Consider the following 21,080-nt stretch of genomic DNA (forward strand, 5'->3'; position numbering starts at 1 on the left):
TAAATCAGGTGTTGTCTGGATGCCAAGGCATTTACTGGTCAGATGAAGGAGACTCCTGACAATCTTTCAGATGAATGGAAAAACTGGAGACATAACTCATATATTCTAGAAAATTTTAAACCACTGGATGCCATCATGGTTTTCTTGAAGATGATGGATCTAGAAAGTAAAGAGACCCTCTAACCAAATTGTAAATGAAAATGGAGAAGCATGAAAAATGGGCTAGATCCTCAGCTGGTGTAAATTGGTGTTGCTACATTGTGGAGAAATGCCAGTTTATAGCAGATGAGACTCTGGGTCTTACAGGTCTAGTGTATACAGGGCCGGCGCTTCCATTTAGGTGACCTAGGCAGTTGCCTAGGGTGCCAGGATTTGGGGGGTGCCAGGATTTGGGGGGGGTCCCTCCGAGTCTTCGGTGGCAATTCTGCGGCGGGTCCTTCACTCGCTCCGGGACCCGCCGCCGAAGTGCCCCGAAGACCGGGAGCGCGGAAGGACCCCCGTCTAGGGCGCCAAAAACCCTGGCGCCGCTCCTGAGTGTATAGAGGATGCTTCAACATAGCAAAGTGATGCACAGAAAACTCTCTTTTCAAGGTGATCTGTTAGTTTGACTGAGGCCAAAAAGAGTAAAAATTGAAGATTGGGGAAGCAAAGTATAAAAAGCAGGCATATGATTTAACAGCTGTAGCTTTAAACCCTCCACAGATTTCTTTCTGATGGACCCTGACAAATCACAGGACATTCCTCCTCTCTGGAGGAATTTGATGGAGACTAAATTCTAGATCTTCACTGTTCAGAATTAATTTCAGACTTGTCACAAGGAATAGACTGGGAGTTACCTCTGAGTCAAACTGAAAGAGATGTAATTTCTAACCTGGGAGCCCCTGCTATCTAAAAATGGGCAGACAGGTTACTACTTTAGTAGGCCTGTTGTTTCTAATTAGGACTGTGGGAAACCTGCCAGCTTCAGCTTGCACAAGTAGTCCAGGTTTGTCCCTCCACTTGTAGCTTTTGGTTCTAATGTAAATGTAAGCAAATATTTCTCTCTATTTTTAAGGCTAGGATTTTCAAAGGAGGGTAAGGGAGTTAGGTATCCAACTCATTGAATTTCGGTGGTATTTAGGTACATAACTCATTATGGCTCCTTTGAAAATCCCAGTTTTAGAGGCAGATTCTCCCTTGCCTTGCACCTGTGCAAAGTGAATGTAAAAGGCTACTAAATCAGAATAGCAGTGTTTTACACCCACTTTGTACTCCCTTTTATATAGGTGCAACTAGCTACACAGGATGCCAGGCAATGAAGAATCAGACCCATCATGTCCACACTTCCCAGATTTCTCCTTTCATCTGTGATGGAGGCTATACCAGCCCACACTGGGTCAAAGGGGGTTCAATTGAACCTGTGGGTTCAATCAGCCTTGCCCCACTACCCCTGCAGTGGATGTCAAGCCTGGAAGGGGCAGTTAAAAGGGCTGAACCTGGCTCAGTTGGGGGCTGACTGGGAAGGAGGGCACATCTCTGACTCCCCCTCAGTGGGGGAAGCCTGGTTGGAGTCAGGAAGACTCCTGCTGAGTAAGGGATGCCCTGCCAGAGAAACATAAAACTCACCTGCAGCAGAACCAGCTGGATGGCAGATAGTGCTAAGAAGCTCTGCAGTGAGTCTGTAGAAGAGGCTTAGAGAGAGGGGAGAGCTGGTACACTGTGAGCCTGGGAAGAAGCTGGGAAAGGTAGGAAGTGGTCCAGGAAGGCAGCAAAGGGGTCTGTGTAGTCAAGCTTGACTGCTTATTGAAAAGTCTCTGGACCAGAAACCATGGCGAGGAAAGGCCTGGTTCCTCTATCTTTCCATTGAGAAAGGTAGAATGGAAACTCCGTGACAAGGGGTAATGACTATTGAAAACCCGATACCATAGTAAGGATTAGTGAGCCCGGAGGCCGAACAAAGGCCTGACGTGAGGGCAATGGACTGTTGTTTGTTGGAGTGTTGGTTTGCCCTGGATGGGGCAAGAAGACACCCCTTCATCCTGCACCAAGGAAGTAAATGTGTAGTGTGTTACATTCTTGAAAATGGAATATCAGCCAATCTTGGTTCAAAACGCTAAAAAAGACTTTGAGAAAACTTCTTTAGACAGGAAGTTACCTGATAGCCTGTTATGATTTTGTTTTATATGTAACCAATTATTCCTACTATCCTTGCTCACTATCTCCTGAATCTCTAGACTTTGCTCTTTATGCTGAAAATAAGAGAGTTTATTATCTCAGTGCTGTCTTGTTAATCAAAGTGCTGGTCCTGAGCTGACGCTTACAAGCTGGTGTGCGTACTGTTCCTTTGAGGACAACAGAACTGGTATTTCTGTGCGTAGCCAGTATCAGGAGCTGCATATCACAGAAGAACAATTCACAGGGGATCAGGGACTGGGGTACACTATTGTTAACTGGCAAGACAAAGAAAGGGCTGGTATTGCCCAGAGGAGAGTACTTGAGTGGCTGACAGGCAAGTGGTATTCGGGGGCTAACACCTAACTAAGGAGCGAGATTCCTGCTACTGGAGGCGGAGCTGGGGAACAACGCAGGGGGGTAACAAGGTGATTTAGGGTAATGCAAGAACCATCACAGTCACCAGCTCACCTCAGAATTTGGCCTGGAAGCACCAGAACTCAACAAATTTTGTAGAGAGTTATAGTATTTCCCCAGGCTATCAGTTATGCTGCATGAGTTCCCAGTGATGCACTAAAGAGCTAATATAGATATAATAAGGCAAAAATGCAAGAAGGGACTGGCAGTAAATATCTCACCCCCACAGTGGAATAGAAGAATATAAGAGATCAAGGAAGCAAGCTTGGGCCTTCAATATTATCTCATTCAACAAAGAAACCATCGTTAGGGTGTGCTGGTCACCCCCGAGACTTTATAAAATTAAAGCTGCCCCAAAGATCAATGCTGGAGGTGAGGGGTGAAGGAGCCACACGTGCATATATGTGCTGGTTATGCCCTGTTGTTTCAAGCTCCTGAGATAGCACTAAAATCAGAATTAACATGATCCAGGAGATTTCACTTGACCTTAAAGCAGATACCTGTGTACTGGTCATCTGCCCAGCCGTACAAAGAGGATCGCTACATAAAGTTTTACTGGCCATATGTCAAATTTTGCTATCCTGGAAAAAACCTAAACTTCTCCTCCTTGCCTTCCCCTCTCAAGGCACAAAGGACGATACAATGGACTGGCAGTCCTGCCTGAGAAGGAAAGGATCGTATACAATAGGTGGCACACTCCAGGAAAAATTCATTTGGGACAGTTTCCTAGAACTGGTCAACTAATCCCCACGCTCCCTGCCGCCACTTCCCTCTTGACTTTGATTTCCTTTTTATTGTCTCTTTTTTAACTTAGTCTGTGCCATTAAAATCTGTGTGCTGGAAATACTGTGGCTAATACGCAGGAATTCAAGCATTGTGTCTTGGTCTTTTATCATTTCCATGAATAGTATTTTTTGTATGTGTTCCGTAAGTTATCACCTAGAATTTGTTTGGTTTGTTATAAGAAAAAAGAATGGAAAAGTTTAAGATTTTTTAAAAATGTTTTTGGCATTATAATGAACCCAGAAACCATGCAGGTTTTACGTTGTTTTGGATTTCATCATGAAAGCTTTGCATAGCACTAGTTATGACACTAGTCCTGTTTGACGGGACTCCTGTTTCCAGCTTGCTTCACCTAAAGAATAATCTAAAACAGATTGGATTTCAATCTGAGAGATGGAATTTGATACATAAAATGAAATGGAGCACTGGTTGATGACCAGGCAATAATGTTCTTTAGGGGCTTGTAAAATAGAAATAAAAATAGCATGATAACAAGAGGATTTGATCTCAGAAAATATTGGGAAATATTCTTATAATGCCAGAAGCTCTAAAGGAAAGTTAAAAGAAAAATTTACTAGCGGCCTAGCCGTGTTTATGATTATTCTGGAAACTGATTGTAAATAAGAATTATGTTCTCCTCCTTAACTAGAGAACTTCGGCAAACTCTTGGGGACAGTAGTCATTTGTAGCCTTGGTTACTCAACCAAGCTGAAGACATTGAGGCATATATTGATTGGAGATGCCATAATAGAAAGCAAGTGAATTGAGACCAAGGGACAATAGTTTTCCCTCCACACTAAAAATCTAGTCTTTCCACACTATATATAACTTATAGCACACTTTCAAACAGTAATAGGAGAATAACAACTCCTTTTCCAACATCCATTCCTGTTTCAGACAAAGATGTGCTAGCCAATAGTTCCTTCATCTATTGACAAGTTCTTCAGTTGTATGAAACTATTTTAGACTGATGTGATCCCATTTCAATAACTGGAATGTGTCTGTTGGTTGAAGACTCTATATATGTCTGTGGGTAAAAGAATAGCTACTTCAATTTAGGTTCAAATTATCTCCCGCTGTATACAGATAGATATTTTACATTCTTGCAGTAATTTTTTTCTAATATAGGCTACTTTGATTTCATTTGATTGACCCTTTGGACTTTGTTTGACACTTCTGGACTACTTCTGGCTACACTGTTCTTGCCCACAATAGTAAGCAGAACTATTAAACTAAACTCGCTGTTTTATTGTTTGTTGTATGCTTGATCCTAAGCATTGCAAGTGTCTAAATTAGCTCAATTCATTGGCGTGAACTCCTGAATAACATAACAATTCAGTGAGCATGGCTGTGAACAAAAGACAGTTGTGATGGGTTCGAGGCCACTCTGTAATAAAAATTGTTTTTGAAAAAAATATATTTGTAGTTTGATCTTGAATCCAGAAAACAACAAACTGCATACAAGAAATGAATATTTGGCACCTCTAAAACAATCCAATGCATAGATTACTGACTGTCCTTGTAATGCAGAAATGGATGATAATGAAATGGGATAAATCCAGAGGTAATGTAAATGGAGCAGTCAGTAAAGGATAGGTAATCTGCCATAAAGTAAGGGAGGGTAAGGTGGGTTTTTATTATTACATGACTTTCATCCTTGATAAATCAGAAGCAGTGCCTTTGGCATGTTGAAAGCTTCTGAAATGGCACTGGTCTCTTTTTTCTTCTTGTAAAACTGGCCGAAAGACAAAACTGGGCAATTTTGGATTTGCAGGAGAAGCTTTTCATACACATCTGAATATAATGTAAATCAGTGGTACCGATGAACAGGAATGAAGTAGTGGGATGTTCTTGGAAGACCTTGAGTCCCAGAGAGACTTGTCCTCTTTTCCTGAAAGGTTTTCTCAAGAAATAATGTGTAAAAATTGGAGAATATCCTGATCTAGTCTCTATTTCTGGATTTCTGTCTCAGTCCAATATCTGCAGTCCAAATGTTAGAGAGGAATCAGGAAGCAGTTTATTTTAACTATCATTAAATAATAATATAAGTGAGACAATGTAGGCATCTTGCCATACAGAAATATTGAGGTGGTGGATAATGAGATCTTGCAGTTTTCTGAAGTTGTTTGACCGGAGTTTAGTGTTTGTGGAAGGTTCTGGATTGATAGCTCTGGATATTGAAGTCCTCGCTCTACTCACAGAACAGGTGCAGGATTGAAAGGTAGTTCAAGCTCCGTGCCTCTTTCTATGCTTGGTTTATCGGCTAAGACCGACAGCAATTATGCCAATTAGTGCCAATTAAGATGATGACTTTTTTGATGTGGAGACCTGTCCACAGGGAGTCGGAACGTGATGACACTCATTTAGCATAGGCCATTGAACAGCCATTTCAGGCCAACAACTTTTAGTCACAGACCCTTCAATGTTTTTTTCAACCTACTTGACTGACAGCATTTTCTCAATCTCTAGGCCAGGTTCGATTCAAAAGTTGTTTCAGTGTCTGTACTGGCTTTCAACTAGAGCTCAGTGTCCCATTTCTCCCTAGTTGATGAGAACTGTTCTTTCATAACCTTTATTCCATGCCTGTAATATCACCTTGATCAATCAATCCATCAGCCCTCATAGAGAGAGCGCCAATCATAACACGTCATTCACGTCATTCTAGCCAATCCTTCAGCTCCCGCAGGCCAGGCTGTCAGTGACACCGGACACCCGAATGGCATAGCGCACCACAGCCCAAAATCCCTGAGTGATCCACTAGCCTCAGCCTCCCAAGTAGCGGGATAACAGATGCATGCCACTGCACCCAGTGCCTGTAATATATACAACCATATTGCAGCAGTAAATGAGAATTAAAAAAAAAAATAAACTTCTTCTCTGCTTATGATGCATTATGTGTAGTCCTATTCTTCAGTGCCTGGGTAGTATCACATTTTGAAAGAGAGATTTTTTTGATTGTCTAAAAAATAATGATTAAGGGCCAGATTTTTAAATTTTCTATTTCAGTGGGAGTTAGGTGCCTAAATACCTGTAAAGATCTGCCTGAAGGCTTTTGCTGATAAAACTGAAAAAAAAAATAGGGGGGAAAAAAGCTTTAAGCCCATTTTTTTTATAAGCACCATGTAGGCATTGCAATGGACTCTATAGAATGTGCATGATCATACTGAAATATTTACAGTAGAATTGTTACAGTGTATATATTAAGAAACAATGGAGTGGCCCAGAGCATTTCCTCCATTCAAACACCTGTTGGAGAGAGGAGATCCATATGTAATTTTCCTCAAAGCATTGCTAGGGAGTGGGGTGTCAGGTGAGGAAGGGGTGTCAGGGTGAGGAAGGAGGGGCGGGGGCTAGCACTTTATTCCCATAATGGAGATGTTGTAGGGACCTCCGCTTCCACTTAAATTTGTGCATGCACAGGGGGTCAGAGGTGAGAGTGGGACCCAGAGGGTCTGGAGTGGCTGCCACGGTGTCCAGGATCAGGCTGGGGAGCAGGTAGGAATCTCTGGACTCCCCTTCCTAATCAGAGCCAGCTTGTCTCCCGCGCCCCCATACACAAGTCTCAGTAGCACCCCTTGCTCTCCTTCCTATCCCTCTTCTCTCACTCCCAAGGTGGGGTTTGTTCCGAATGGCTCTTCCAAGGGTAAGAGACATCTAGGCTAAGGCCTTGAGCCATCACATTGGCTCTAGACCCACTGCCCCACACCTGAACAGCAAAGGTATGAATCTGCAACCAATGCAAGCGACAAACCACAGCTCCTTGGGGGCAATCTGTGCCTCAGCAGGGACCAGGGTTTTATGTGCTGGCGGATGGCTGCAGAGGGGCTGGTAGATCCATGACTATGTAGATTCACTGCACATTCCTCCCTGGGTTGGAAGCGCACTTCAGTTGTTTCTTTTCTTTTCTGTCCCTGAAGAACTCCTTAGCTCCCAGCCTATCCCAAACCAGGTTGGGTCGAGGATTTGGCCCTAAAGAAACTGAGAATTAATTCTTCCTGAACATAGGCACAGCTCAAGCTTGCCCTCTGCCCTCTCATATTTTTGTCTTTGCTGTAGACTCGCTATTTATTGCTCTTTGAAATATAAAGATGGTTTGGCATCAAATTAACTTAGAATCACAGGTTTTATCAGTCTCTACAAGAAGTTGAGATATTGGTTTATTTGGTGACTCCAGAATCCTGGGTGTCATATTGCTTGCCAGTAATTGATCCTTTCAAATTTCTTTGTCCATGAAATAAAATGGCAAAAAGTGGGAATCCTGAAAGCTCTACTTCCATAACTGTCTTCCTTCATTCAATTTTAAGAAAGACCAAAAGACACTGAATACTTGGAAGTGACATGACAGATTCTAAATTTCTACTTAATCCTTATTGTGTCACTATGCATGTCAAGTACTGTAGCTTTCATACTAGAAGGGGGGAAAAGCAGATAGAAGACAGCAGAATCCTGTATCTGTAACATCTGTGCAGGTGGATACATGAACTTTCTCCTACAGAATGGCCGTGTGAGCTGTATTCATAGATAGAAGTAAGCATGCAGTCTGAAAAGTAGGTGTAACTGATATAGAATTGGTAGTTATACAACCTAGTCCACAGTTTCAGAGAACTTGTATGGTATTGCCAGCACTGCACTAACCAAATGCATAGTAAACGTGAACATCAGCATTACATATAGAATGCAGTGTCAAAAATGACTACAGACAAGTCATTCTTATAAATAAAAAAGTAGCAACCCAAAAATAGAGCTCTGCAGGAAACTCCACTCCACACTTCCAAAGAATGAGATTGTCAGTGCCTTCAGCAGCCTGCAAATGATTTGATAAATATTGTAAGAGCCAGTGTATTGTATCTCTCAGGAAGTTTGTTGGTTCAGAGGAAATGAAGGGAGGAAAAGGGAGTATTTCAGAAGGAGGTTTAGTAGACGCCATCTTCAGTCATGTAATGTCAGATTACATTTGTATATGTTTTGCTGAAATCTGAATGTGGCTCCCCTTCAAATGAGGTATCTTTATTTCATTGATCTCCTCTCTGTCCAGCAATTCTGAATGCAGTTCAAAACATGGATATGTATATTGTTAAAGATCACAGACCAGGTGTTGGAGATAGGTATTGGGCTGAGAGAAAATATATAGTACTGGACTTGAAAAAATCTCCCAGTCCACACTTGGCCCTTTCTTGCCTGTGCTAATTAAGGGCTTAATATTTATTTCTTTGCATCACTTTATAGGCAAAAACTCCATTAACTTCAGCTACCGTAAGCTCAGCCTGTTTTTCACCAGCACAATCAAAGAACCTACAAGTCTTCCAAGTTTATACTGAAGATGCTTCCTTAGCTTATATTTTCAAATTTATTTTTAAACTCCAAAATAATAATAAAAACTAAAAACAATCAGCTTCACAAAATAAACAATATTTTACACTACTTCAGCACCTTCTATGCAAATATTTCCAACTTAAGGCACCTTACAGAAATGCATCAATTCTGCTTCGTGACACTCCAAATAGGGTAACTATTATTATCCCCCTTTTATAAATGGGGACTATGAAACACAAAGAGGCAAATACAGTGCCTGTGGCCACAGAACTAGTCAGTGGCAGTAACAAGAATAGAGCCCAGGTGTCCTGACTCTCTGTTCTCTGTTCTGATTGCTGGATTTCTGTGTAGTTAGAGGTAGAGTGTGGCAAACCCAGAAATACAAAGAAATTGAAAATTAAGACACAATTCTACCATTGCCTGGCAATTGCCAGTGCTAAATTAAGCCGGCAACTTTTTTATAAAATCGTAGCAGAAAGAGCAGAACAAGCAAATAAACTTTTGTTTTCCTTTAGTTCCCATAATGTCTCTCTTTTTACTATTTTGGCTGTTGTTATACCAGTTTAAGGTGCTGACTTTTATTTGAACATTATCCACACAAAGATTATTTTTTTCCTTATATAAACTTACTATTGGCAATACTGTTGCCTACATTGTATTATTACACATACACCCTTTTCTATTTAAGTTATAAATATCACGTGATGGAGACATTTATTAGCTAAAGGCTTTGCCTACACTACAGAGCCTTGGCCAGTATAGCTATGCTAGCAGAGCCTCCTAGTGGAGAGGCCGTGTAAGCCGTCAGAAGGAGTTCTGTCAGCTTAGCTATACTGGATGATGTTAACTACACCAAGAGAAGCACTCTTCTGTTGGCATAGTTGTGTCTACACTGGAGGGGTGTTGCTGGCATAACTAGAGTGTGTGTGATTTTTTTTCTTTGTTCACACTCCTAGCCATCATAGCTATCCCAGCAAAATGTTCTAGGGTAGACCAGACCAAAGTCAGGTCCAGTAATGCATTGTATTTATTACACACCTTTAATCCAGTCACCTGTATTCTGCCCACTAATTCTTCTCTCTCAAGACTTCTAACATACTAGAGCTCTGAGAATCTGAAAATGGCTAGCAGTTTGCCTGAGAAACGTTTTCTTTTCCTCCTAAAAATGTGGGATATCTCCCATCTGAGCTGAAATGCAGAACAGGCTGCCAGGCTAGGGCTCTGGGCATACCGAGAAATTAACAGGCATGTGCATAGTCCAAAGTGGGACTTTACTTGGGTAACACTCCCATTGAAGTCAATGGGAGATCTGGCATCTATTCTTGTTCTCATAAGATAACACATGACAGTTGAAGTCAAAAGAAGTTTTGTAAAAATATGAGCTGTAGGATTGGTCCCCATTAAAATACCATCCAGGGATCATCGGGGAATAGAAAGTAGCCAAGAAGATGAAAAGGGTTTTTTCTTTGCCTTAATTTATGCAGGGTCCAATAGTCATTGCACCGGTTGTAAAAGAAGATTTTTACTGTGAAAGTGCTTGTTTGCAAAAACAAATTGAATCTAATCCCCGATAAGGAATGTAGAATCATTACTTTCACCAGTAATAGGAATAAAAGATTTACAGTTCAGCACTGAAAGTTCCCTAGGAAAATGTCCACACCCCCATGGTCAAACAGCAGTCTAATTACAAAATTTGATAGCAGCTTGGCAAACCTTTTAAACTTCCTAAATCTTGTAAGAATCAGCTGGTAAACTAGATCTAGCTCTAAAAATATTTTCAGGAACTACTTTCTCAACATTTACCAAACTATTGAAATAGTAGAGTCCAGGGCCAATCCAAATATATTTTACAAGGAAGGGTCACAGTGGGGTCAATTGAGGACAACACCAGGAGCCAAGAAGGATGGCTCCAGATTAAGCTACAGTGAACTAAACCCACTTTACCTCTGAAGGAGAGCATCCATATGGAGATTCATGTAATTTAATGTATGCTCATTAAGGTCTCTGCTTTAGTTGTTTCATTTTAACTTTCCTGAGTTTCCTCAGGAGCTTCCAAGTTCGGAGGCTCCCTTTGTTGTTCAGGGCCACATTTTCAAGTGTGGCCTTTAATTATGTTTACCTTAATTTTGAGGTGCCAAATTTTAGAAACATCAAAATAAAGGCAGCTAAAACTATAGGCTGCTTCTGCAAATACATTTTCAGACCTGTTATAAGAGGGTAATTGACACTTATGTAGCTTACAGAAATTAGGTAAGGGTTAATGAGTTACAATTTGTAAAACGCTTTGTAGATAAGGAGCTCTGTATTGGTGTGATTATTACAAAGACTTTGTAATAATTTAGCATTATTACTATTGAATTCTTTGTTAGTTTTAAAAAGATAAAAGAGCTATCCTTCCTAGCCCTCAGTCTGCAATTTACAATCCCACCGGGTTCTCCGGATCATTATGGAAATGAAAGGTATGTACTATATTTCTTTCTGTTTCTTTCAGATATAACCCTTTAAAACTACTGCACTCTAAAGCATGAGCATTTTTCATATGTAACCTTTTAGAACTCCTATACTTTAAAATAAACCGATTTTTCTAATGAAGAGGTGCATTATATGATTATGATGATTTATAGACTTCTTTTAAGAGTGTTGTAAAATGTCGCTGTTTGTGATTTTTATGCCTCCAGATCAGGCTGTGGGATATCATGTGGAAAAGAGCAAAGTACATTTTAGAAACATATTCAGGAAATCAATTCCCAACATGCCTTGCCTGACTTGGGCCACTTGGTTATTTTATGGTGCACAGAATAATACTTTCTCCTTCTTTCAGATGTATTAGCATACCCCACAGCGAGGCACATAATGTGCGATGCAGAGCTCTTTATCTGGGGCTCACTAATGCTCCCGTTGAAGGTAATGGAAGCTTTAGTGGTGGGAGCAGGATTGGACCCTTCTTTAAATGCTTGTCCATATATATGCCACTGTTGGTGCAGATGTACTGAATGCACTCAAGGCTGGATTCTTTTGTCCAATAATTTCCATTGGGGGCCTACCAAGGCCATAAAGAGTGGGGTGACCCCCAATCATCCCTCCGTTCCTTCTCACCACCTGTGGCTATGAGTCAGAACTTGCAGCATCCCAGATTCGACACTCGCAATGTGGCCTTTTCTTTCATGATTTGTTGTAGATAGTGCTTTAACTGCACGGTTGTAAAATGAAAGAGGGGAACCACCACCAAGTCCTCTTCCTCCTTTCTGAATGGCCCCTCTTGTGGATATAGCTCAAAACATTTTTTTTTGCCTGTAACTATTTGGCAAATTTGTGCTGAATTTGTGAATAGTTTTAGTAGATCCCAAACTGCATTTTTCTGTGAAGAAACTATTTGTCTGAAAATGTTCACCCAGCTCTACATATGCCCTCCATTTGGGAAGCCTTTATTTCATTTTGTGGGGTCTGGAGCTCCATCACTACAGACCATTGGTTGTGGAAATCATAGAGATGGGCTGTTCCATCCAGTTTCAGACCCTCTCCAGCCCCCCCAGCATCCCTGTCTCTTTTCAGCCACCCCAACACAAGAGCATGGTACATCAAAAGGTGTAGTTACTTCTGAATCTCAACACATTGGAGGAGGCACTTCAAGATCAAAGGGGAAAGGGGGTTTACTCATATTCTGATTCCGAAAAAGAAAAGGGCTTGTTGCCCTATTCTGGACCTGAGACAGGTGAACGTCTTTATCCACAAGCTTAAATTCAGGATGTTGACTCAGGCATTAATAATTCCAATCTTAAATCCACACGACGGCATTCAGTTCTTGACTTCCAAGATGATTATTTTCATGTAGCAATTCACCCTACCCACAGAAGGTATCTGAGGTTTTAAGTTGGCAGTTACCACTACCAGTACAGTGTTACCATTCAGTTTACTAACAGAGTCAAGAGTATTGACAAAATGCTTAGCGGTAGGGGTAGCTTACTTTGGGATCCAAGAAGTCCAGGTGTTCCTGTAGTTAAACAACTGATTCACTTGTGGAAAGTCACACCAACAAGTAACATACTCTTTTCAGTGGAATCTGCAACTTATTGCCTCCTTAAGTCTGGAAGTAAGCAGAGAAAAGTCAATACTGACTCCAACTTAAGGGTTAGAATTTGTAGGACTCCAGGACAGCAATGACTTGTCTACACCGGAAAGATTTCAAGCCAAACTAGACCTATCCCTCCACCTACAGACTCACCTGAAGATACCAGGGAGAACTTTTCTCAGGGTGCTAGGTCAAATGGCCTCCTGCGCCTATGTAACTCAACATGCCAGACTTCACCATTACCGCATGCCTGGGTGGTTGAAGTCTGTATATCAGCCAAGCATACATCACCTGGATATGTCAATACAAGTGAAAAGACTCTCTGCAAGGGAGTGTCTCTCTCTCTTCTGTTCTCTGCCACCAAATGTTTGATGATATCTACACAATGGGGTGGGGAGCCTATTGAGACAACCATCAAACACAAGGCATATGGACACCTCAGAGAACAAGCTTGACAAAAATGTCTTGGAGTTAAGCCCTGACAGTGGATGTGCACAACTTTCCTCCAGCTTTTAAAAGGACTGACCATTCAAATCATGATGGACAATGTTTGATTATAAACAAGCAAGGGGGAACAACATCCACTCCTCTATATCAGGAGGCTGTATGTCTGTTGAATTTTTGTATCCGTCATGAAATTATTCTAAGAGCAATACACCTGTCACCAGCAGAACACAGAAGGTGCTGGCAGATCACCTCAGCAGACACTTTTCAAGTGACCATAAGTGGTTGATAAAGGATAACATAATCCAAGACAGATTTCTCAGACAGAGAAAACAAGAACTGTCAAAAATTCTGTTCCAGAGGGGAGCAGATTCAGGATCCTACCTGATGCATTCCTGATTCCGTGGCCTGAGTCCCCAGGCCTGATATACACTTACCCTCCAGTTGCATTAATCCCAAGCGTTCTCAGAAAACTCAGGCAGGACTCAGCCAGAATGATCGTGGTAGCTCCAGCATGGCTGAGACAATTCCGGTATACAAACCTAAAAAATCTCTTTATCCAAGCTCTGATCCAGTTACCCCTCTAGCCAGATTTAGGATTGCAGAGCGTGTCAGTGCCCCCAACCAGATCCACGTTCCCTGCACCTCACAGCTTGGATACTGGCTAGCTGACTTCAGTGGAATGAACCTATTTCAATCAAAGTACCAAAGGTCTTAATCCACAGTAGAAATCCCTCTCCGAGGTATACTATGCTGTTAACTGAAATAGATTTATTATCTTGGCCCACCACCACCATTTATGCCCATAACTGGCACAGTTGCCAGACATACTGGACTACCTTCTCTCATTAAAGAACTCTGGACTGTCAGTGAGCTCACTCAGGGGTCACCCAGCAGCCATCTCAGATTTCTATCCTCCAGTTCAGGGGCATTCTACATGTTCTAACCCTATGTTGGCCAGATTCCTAAGGGCCTTATGAGGTTATATTTCCCAGTTAGGAAACCTACCTCTCATTGGGCGCTAACTGTTGTTTTCACAGAGTTGTTAAGCCCAACTATTTGAGCCGTTAGCTGCATGTTCCTCTTTCATCTTTCAGTTAAAACTGCCTTTCGGGTAGCAATAACTTTGGCTAGAAGGGTGGCAGGAGAGTTACAAGCACTGGTGACAGGTCCCCCATATACAAGTTTTCATAAAGACACACCTTATCTTTTACTAAAAGTACTCTCTCTGGCTTTCATTTAAATCAGGTTATACATCTACCTGTAATTTTTCCAAAAAAACCCAGTCAAATAAAAATGACTTCATACCCTAGATGCTCTGAGGGCACTCTCTATCTACAGAGAAAAAGTCATTGAGGGTATCCCTCAGACCATTCATAGCCTGGAAGGACGAGGTGAAAGGACAGGCCACTTCAACACAAAAGCTGTCTGACTGGGTCTCTGCTTGCATAAAGCTATGTTATGAATTAGCAAACATAGACCCACCTCTGAGATTGACTGCTTACTCTACTAGATCACAAGCAACCTCTGTTTCTTCTCTGAGAAATGTTTCCATGCTGGAGATATGTAGGGCAGCTACTTGGGGTTCAGTGCAGATACTTGCCCAGTATTACTGCCCAGTGGAAGCATCCAGATCTGATACTAATTTTGATAGGGCTGCCCTACAATCAATGTTTAGGTAGACTCCTAGCTCCCTCTGCTGTAATCTAGGTCACTGCTTGGTCAGTCACCAACACTGGAAATATAGATGGACAAGTACTCAAAAAAGAAGAAATTGTTACTTACTTTACACTACCTGTGGTTTTTTGAGATGTGTTCATATAAATTCCACAATCCACCCCACTTCCCTACTACTATGAACTCTGAGAACACCTAGATTCAGTATTGGCCAAGAAACTGAGGGGCATTGGGGTTGCCCCGCCCTTTTTGCATTGGTTGGCGGCATGAGGACACTGAGGGCACAGGTGCAGCCTCCAATGGACATCGAAAGCCCAAAGAATCTGGACTCATTGGACACACACACACCAACGATGGGAATATATATGAACAATAAAGGTTGAAGAACCACAGTTACTGTAAGGTAAGTAACCATTTTTGTTGGTGGTGCAACATTCAGAAAAGTGAAGGAGGCTCTTCAAGCCTAAGATTTGTGGTGATGTTATGCAGTGACTCCTGTTCTCCCTCTGTGGTGTATATTACTTCAATTCTTCTATGGCTAGCTCAGACTTCTCCTTAAAGAGAACCCTGGGGCCAGAATCAAAGCATGTTGCAATTGAATATCCCATTCAAATATCCATCTGCATCAGCACTACTGAAATGAAAATGTAACCCTTTCTTTGAGTACAGGAGTTAGATTAGCTTTTTGATGAACGGCAGCAACGAAGGTGGCCTATTTTTCCAGCTGTATTGTCTTTCCAAACTGCTGAATTAAGGAATTCATGTTGTTTTGTTTTATTACTGTTGTAGGTATATGGTAAATGTAATTAATTGCAGATAGACATAAAGGCACCTACTCATTGGCGAGAAAGTTTTATATTATATTTACGAAGGAATTGTAGGAAGAGTTAATCTAGGGATTGAGAACTTTGACTGCTCAAGGTGCAGGCCCGATACATAGATGAGTAATTTTACATTGATACAGCATGATGGGGTCTACCTACAAAATATTAAATGAAATTTAAAGGACAAAGATATAATTACAAAGAAAACTCATAGTCTAGCCCTACAGCTGTTAATCAAACATGGGATCCTTAATCACATGAGTAATCACAGTGAAGATAATAGGACTTCTGCTGGAAACATAGGAATTGTCAGACCAGATCAGACTACTAGTTCATCCAGCCCAGTATCTGTTCTTTGACAGTAGCCAGTACCAGATGCTCCAGAGGAATACCTTGTAATAAACAACTATGCAATAACTTGCTGTCACGGAGTATTGGGGGACTCAGGGCCCTGCACCCCCGGCTTCCTGCGATTCACCATGACTCTCAGCCAGCCAGTAAAGCAGAAGGTTTATTTGGAGGACAGGAATACAATCCAAGACAGGTCTTGCAGGCACAGACAACAGGGCCCCCCTCAGTTAGGTCCAGCTTGGGGTCCCAGGGCATCCCAGCCCACCCCCCTTTGGGGGGTCAGAGCCATCTCTGCCTCCCAGCCATCTCTCCAGCCCGCTTCCAGCACACACCACAGTAAGAACAGGCCCAGTTCGTCACACTTGCTCATAAGAGATTATTTCTCCAAAATCTCCTGTCAAGTGTAACTCTGGATGTTCTAATTATCTATAGATGTGTCTAAATTTTAAAAATTCCATTAAATTCTGGGCTTCAATTATATGTGGCAATGAGTTCCACAGGCTAATTATAAATTGTGTAGAAAAGCATTTCCTTTTAGGGTTGGTGGGTTTTTTTTTTGTTTTTTTTTTTTGCAAGGCCACCACTTGTAATACAAGGGTAAATAGGCATACCCTTTGTGTACTATCCAGCATTTTGTATATCTCTGAGGCCTTCTCAAATTTGTCTCCTCTCTAAACTAAAGAGTCCCAGACTCTTCAATCTCTCCTTCGATGGAAATCTCTCCACGCCTGTAATGGTTTCCATTGCCTGTCTTTGTACCCCTTCTGTTTCTACTATATCCTTTCTGAAGACACGTGAACAAAACTGAACACAGTATTCCAGGTAACCATGTATCCTTGATCCCTATAATATATTACTGCTGAAATATGGGGTGTATAAAGAATGGGATAGAATTTGTTTGCTTTTTGATAGCTTCTGCACAATAAGCACACGTTTTCATTTAAGCCGTTCCCAATGATGCCTTTGTCTCTTCCTGGGTAGTTACATTTCATTTAGAAGCCAACAACATATATGAGTGCTTGAAATTATTACTTCCTATGTTGATTACCTTGCATTCATCAGTGCTGAAATTCCTCTGCTATTGTGCTGCCCATTCACCTAGCTTTGCTCAGTCCCTGTCAAGTTCTTTAGTCTTCTCTGGTCTTGACTACAATGAATAATTTTGTGCCATCTCCAGACTTTGCCACCTTGCTCTGACAATTAATGAATGTATCAAATATTGGTCTTAGGAACAATAGGGCACCCCAAACAATTTTCCATGTTGAAAATTGGCATTTTATTCCTACTGGTTTTTACCTTAATTAATTTCCAGTTCTTGATTGAACCTTATGGATCTTCCCATAACTACCTTAGTTTCCTAATAACATCCTGTGATGTTGAATGTCATCAAAAAGATGGATAAAGGAGAACTAATTCATATAATTTATTGGAACTGTCAAAGGCCTTTTATGAAGAATTCTAGTAGATCATAACTTTCTTTGACAGAAGTCATCCTGGATTGTTCCTATCATATCATGTTCATCCACATGTTTATGTTATGAAGCAAGGCTATCTGGTCTCTAACTCCCAGGACCACTTCTGCTGCCTTTTTAAAATTGACAAGGATTAAATCAAGAGCAGAAGTTTCAGAATCAAGCCCGAAGCATGTTAACTCTGTTGATAATGTTGATTGCTTTGATGCAATGAAAGTTTTCTGGGATTTGAAATTATGATGTTATGTTATCAATAGTTTGAGGCTCTATTCTGTGAGGTACTGAGCATCTTTTGGGTATGTCTACTCTGCACACTAAGCCTGGGCTCTGAGTCAGTTTTGAGCCCAAGCCCCCCTTGCATTCACACACAGATCAGTCTGACTCTGGAGGACCCAGGTCCTAAGATGCTGCTAGGGCGTTGGATTACAGCCCAAGTCCCTCTGACTTGAGTGCAAGCCCTGTCATTTTGCAGTGTGGTCACAGTTTCAGATCCAAGTCAGAACGTCTGCATAGTGTAGTATGGCTGTACAACACAGGTCCAGCAACTCAGTTAGATGTACTCAGAGTGTTACCTGTGGTATATTGAACTTTAGGAATTTGAGTGACTGTGGATAAGGTGTTACTGCCCCTTTAAGGCACGGAACAGTCAGTTTATCACCGTTTAAAAAAACTTTGCATTTGGAAGCAATTCCAGATGGGGACTGTTCGGAGACTAAAGTAGGAATGGAGGAAGCCAGCTGCATTTGCTAACAATGACCCACTTATTGGCTAACTTATTGGCCATTTTTTTTTGTTTTTGTTTTTTGTGGTTTGCTGTTCTTCTCATCCAATTAGTGTCAGTATTGATCATTAAAAAGACATGATTGGCTTAACTGAATCCGGAGACATAACATGCTCAACTTCTAATGAAGTCAATTGGGTTGTTTGCACTAGACTTTTATTGCCAAAAATTCCCACTTTTGTTGCCACTGATTCAGCTCTGCCAGTAACAGCAACAGCACTAATATATACAGGGATCTACATGGCTGCTAACATTTTAAGCACTGTATTGTCAATTCCTGCTTGGAGCAGGCCTAAATGACAAAGTGGCAAATACACAGGTGGCCATCAACCCTTGCACTATGTCTGGGCTAACAATGGTGAGAAATTTGGGACAAAAGTCAAGTGTAGACATCCCCACAGGGATTTGAGGGCACTCAGCATCTCACAGGAATTGCTTACACTTTGCAGGATCAGATCCCGTACTGTAATTAGCCTTTGATTTCCAAAGGTCTAGAGAGACATTCTGCTCTGACAATAGTTGACCGACACCGGCACAGTGTTTAGGGGGAGCAAAGTCTTTTTTGACAATTTTATTATTTCTCTCTGTGTCCAAGTCTTTTTGCTAGTCCTGCCTGTAAGCAATATTTTAAACGATCCCATGATTTCAGTCCCATGAGAAATTCACTACAAATTTCTGAATCTCAGCCTTTGTGCTTGCAAAGTTCTAATGGCTGTGACCATCAAGGACATTTTAGCAGAGCACAATGATCCAGTGTCAGGGGTCATGAAATATATTACAAATAAAACTAAATGGGCCAAGACCAGAGGGTTAAGGCTAGTTGTAGTTCAGAGGTTCTGTAGCCCTCAGTGCAAACTCAACATAATACATTCAGTAACACTGCAGGGTTGAGTGAGGGGCCCCACCAAGTACATTTGGCCCTGGAGCCCCATCTCCACCCCTTTCTAGGAGGAACTGTCTGAACCAGCAGGAGCAAGAGGAGAGCAATGGAGTAGTGGGTGAGTCAGAGCTTACAATGCTTTCTCCCTGCTCAGGGCTTATCTTCACTAAAGAGTTAGGTTGTGTAAGGAGTTGTAATAACTAGGAGTATGTCTACAGGGCTATAAAAACCCCCGCAGCGCTGTGTCTCGGAACCTGGGTCAGCTGACTAGGGTTCATGGGGCTCAGGCTGTGGGGCTAACAATAGCAGTGTAGGTGTCTGGGCTTGGGCTGGAGCCCAGGCTCTGAAACCCACCACTCTTGTGGTGTCTCAGCCCAAGCCCAAAGGTCTGCACTGCAATTTTATAGCCCCACAGCCCGAGCCCTGTGAACCCAAGTCAAATGCCCTGAGCTAGCCGTTCCTTGCCGCAGGTCTTTTACTGCAGTGTAGCTATACCCAAGGTATGGCTACACTGCAATCTGGAGATACAACTCTAGCATGTGTAGAATACCTGAGCTAGCTCAATTCACAATAGCAGTGAAGCCGCCGCAGTAGAGACAATGGCACAGGCTAGCCTTGCTTACCCAATATCTGGGGTACATATTCAAGTGGCTGCAACCCATGCTGCCGCAGCTAGATCAGAAGCTAGGTCAAAGGTAGGTCAGGTATGTCTACATATGCGACAATCCAGATTGCAGTGTACGCATATGCTAACCTGATCTTAAGCATGACTTTACAATCAGAATAGGCAGGATCAAGTCATGGTGCTGATGAACGAGAGCAGTGGGGGCAGATGCCAGGAAGAAGTCAGAGTTTCCTGCCTAGAATAGTGATGAAGAGACAATTGAATTCAGGGAGAACAGGAGCAATAGAAAGCTAACAATATATTTATTTTTAATGGTTAATAAGATAATGCAAAAACAGTGAATAAATGGGTAAAGCTTATGGAATCATAGAACCACTGGAGTTAGAAGGGACCAAAAGGGTGTCTAAGGAAGAAAACAAAATTTAATATATATGTAAAACACAAAGACTTACATTCCTGCCCAACCCTTAATATTCTTAGGCTTTAACAGAGACCAATTTCTATAAAAGTTACACTATCCCCACAATAAATGTGTGCTCTCGATGCCCAGTGTATGATACTGTTGCCATTTTTCCTGATCTATGGATAGTGGAAGAATATACATTTCTGAAGGCCTGAGACACTTCACAGTGGAACTTCTTTGATATAAATGTTTTCTGGAGCTTTATATTGCCTGATTAAGAAATGTGATGACTGTCTTTGCCATTGATAAGTAACTGGCATTTTCTCACATAACAGTTATGCCCTAAAGCCATCAGGTTAACATTCTGTATTGTGATGTGGCTGGTGACACTCCAGGGTGTAGTTCTACACATGTATGCACAGAATAATATCAATGCCAGAACAATCAAGCATACAGGAATAACAGAATATTGGAGTCTGGGGGCTACCATGCAAGTCTAAGAGCAGAAATTTGTCCTTTGTTTTAAAACAGTACTTAGGGCATTTTCTGCTTTGAATAGTCATATCCGCACAAAATTATCATACAGAGTAGGAAACCAAACAATCTTCTAACAATGTTGTAAGATTCAAGGTAAGAACATGAGTGGAATTCTCAAAGTCACTCATCATTGGCCTAATTCTGCTTTCAGTAAAATCAATGGTAAAATTTCCAATAACTTGAATGGTAAAATTCCCAATAGCAGATTTAAGGCAATGCTGAATGTTTTTGACAACTCCACCATAGCAGGAAGAGGCGTGGAGTGTGAAATTTTGAGCTGCTAAGCACCCACAACTCCCTTACACTTCAGAAGAAAAGAACCAGGTGCTCAGTACCTCTGGAGTGATGCACTC

This window comes from Chrysemys picta, chromosome 10 (assembly GCF_011386835.1).
Source record: "Chrysemys picta bellii isolate R12L10 chromosome 10, ASM1138683v2, whole genome shotgun sequence".
Lineage (NCBI taxonomy): Eukaryota > Metazoa > Chordata > Testudines > Emydidae > Chrysemys > Chrysemys picta.